Genomic DNA, 3,064 nt, shown 5'->3' with positions numbered 1-3,064 from the left:
CAGTTACATGTTGCACGTTCTCAAGTATCAGCTACCTCAGTTCTTCACAACAGTATTCAAATTTTGCAGTAGACTGACCCATATCGACCTGGTAACTATTGGAGCAGTGAAACATCCTATTTGGTCATTATGCAATGATCACTTTATTGTCCTAGATGGAAAATAGGCTAAGGCCAAATGTTGACATTTGGGAGATCTCAATACCAGAGAGGTATTTCAGCTCAAAAATTCAAAGGACATGAATGAAAATACTAGGGAATTGGATAGACAGGTTTATGAACAGCAGCATCAGGTATGTACACATGTAATTTTTTACAAATTACAGTATATAGATATAAACTAGAGGTGTTTGGATTTCCCCAACAGAAATTGGAATGCTGTAACTTTTGGTGAAGTAAATAAATTGAACTTTCTGGCTTTCTTTCTGGCTTTGGGGTAAATCAGGAGGATCATCTTATGGTAATGCTTTAAACAGTGCTCTTGTGTGATCAACTGCAAGCATGAGACACCCTTGCTCTCCTCTCCAATAACTAGCTCGCTTGGACCCGCCACTGCCACTTCTCTTCCTGGACCCATTGTTGTTTTTCTTTCGCCTTACGGCTGTCTTTGCTGTCACAAAGCTTTCAACAGGGCAAATCTCCTCTCAAAAGCCTATCATCTTATTTTTCATGTTCTTGATTTCTGGTTTTTCACTACAGTTTCATTTCATTAGCTTTGCTTGCTCTCTCAATCTTTTCTTGTCAGACTCATAAAATCTCTCTCTCTTTATTTTATCTGGGGGATATTAATCCTAATTCTGGTCTTCCCCTTTGGTCTCTACTCTCCATTATTAATCTTCATTTCTCCACTTCGCCCTTTCTGTAAATCTATCTCATCAATTGCACTCTTTGGAATGCTCATTCCATTGCCCAAAAAACTATCCTTTTCATAACAATAGTTAAATATATTTACATACAAACAGCCTCAAGCAAAGATGATTATTTGATCTGGAGGTGGTAGGACCAATTACATACACTAATTTCTCTTCTCTTTTCAACTGCTGCACTGAATTAATGATGTAAACTAGATTTAAACCATGGCCATTTTGTCCCAACAGCTTTTAAGCAGAAATCCATATTCATTTTAATAAGGAGTTCTATCTAAATAATAATGGCATGATTTGGTTATAAATTCTTCACACATCAATGAATTTGCAACATTTCAAACTGTTAGCCTTAACCTTCCCATGAGATTAATGCATATTAAAAAAACTGCTTGGCAGTGGTCAAAAATTATCTCTGTTGGTACAATTTTCATCAGGATTTCATGAATCTGTATCCTTGAAATTCACAGTTTGATGGGTTGATACATGTTGGGAATTTGTTTTAACTTCTACCAGGTGCTCCATAAAAGATTGAAAATGGGATTAATTTCAGATATGTGATGATTTTATTACTCTCAATCTGCCAAATTAGTCCCTTATGTAAAACCATTAATTTCAATGTATTTATACCAAGGATTAATTTGATCCAGTGACTCTCAAATTTGCTTATTACCTAGTGTGGAGTACGATCCAAAAAATACTGAACAAATTTTGATTTATTCACCATCTTTCAGATACAGAGAATATGACAGATGTAATCAGTCAGTAACTGAATTCATCCCGATCTGTGTTCACTTTCATTTGCAACCCTAGATCAAACAATATCATATAATATGTTGCTCAATGAGGATATATTGTCAAAAATGACAGCAAAGTCAACCTTTAAACCTGTTGCATGAATAACCAGATGGTTTTCACTTCTTGAGATATTAATTTGAAGGTCAGCTTTTACTTTGCTAAAATGAGTGCTTGTAAGGCATTCAACAAGCTTTGAGTCAACGAAGACTTTTTAAATAACACAGGACGATGGACAGGTTATTAGACAATAATCTATCTTGATCACTTTTTGATTTAGTTTATTTAACTAAATTGTAAATAGCTGGTATTCTTTTCTTAAATTATCTTTACAGGGGGTTCCATATCAGAAGGAGAAATATGGATTTGGTCTAATAATACTCTTTACCTTTTAAGAAATTGACCATTGTAAATTAGATTAGTTAAGTGAATAGTTAAGTCTAGGCCTTTGGAACTCAAATTGATTTTTGTAGGTAATTCTCTTATTCATGTATGTATCGTTTCTTATAGATAATGGTTGATAGGTATTTAAAGGGATTAATATCAAAATATGTGTTCCTGAGAATGCTGAGGTCACTGAGGGATGACCTGTTGTTCTGCTAAGCCTACCTGAAGCATTTAAAGAGGTTCCTATCTGGCAGACAGAACATAAAGGTTTTTCTGACACAGATTTATTCTTGGAGATGCAATTCAAGAGTGGTGTTTCTCTTGAGATCTGTATCTTGTGGGTAGTGCTGTGCTGAGTCATTGATTTTATACTGCCAAGTGTTAAATTTAAAGATGGTTTTCATTATGCAACATAATTACGACTTGATAAGAAAGGTAACCTTTTGGAGTATCATTTCAAGTATATAAAAATAAAACACCACCCCACATACAATGATACAGTAATCAAAAGGGTTTTTTCTATTTTGCACAGTCACTTTTTTTAGCATACACTAGTCCCAATTTTTAAAGGAGAGCATCTGATCGGGCCACCAAATCTCACATTTGAAACTTGAGTGGGGATTTAGGTGCAAAACTATCAATTTAATGAGCCTATATATTCATTTGGGCACCAGATTTAAGTGTCCAGTTTTGAAAATTGGTTGAGAATTCCCACACTTGTTAAATATTCCATTGATGGTATTTTGCACAGAAAATAAAACTCAACAGCCTCTTTAACAACGTAGGAGTAGTAGTACAGATATGAAGTGCATTCTTAGATTTAAGTTGAACCTTTCTTTGAGGAGTCTGTCCCCCACATCTCAAATTTAACAGTATTAGAGGGCACTCTGAAGTCCCCTACCTAGTGAGATTAATGACTCAGTGCTTAATGGCACATGAACTGGGAACACACAACTGTTACTGCATAGTCTGATTTCACAGCATGCTTATATTACCTATTCTCTCAAAGGCTGAGGTTCT

Source organism: Chelonia mydas, chromosome 1 (genome assembly GCF_015237465.2).
Source record: "Chelonia mydas isolate rCheMyd1 chromosome 1, rCheMyd1.pri.v2, whole genome shotgun sequence".
Lineage (NCBI taxonomy): Eukaryota > Metazoa > Chordata > Testudines > Cheloniidae > Chelonia > Chelonia mydas.
The sequence above is the reverse complement of the archived record's forward strand: the minus strand, read 5'-3'. Positions refer to the sequence as shown.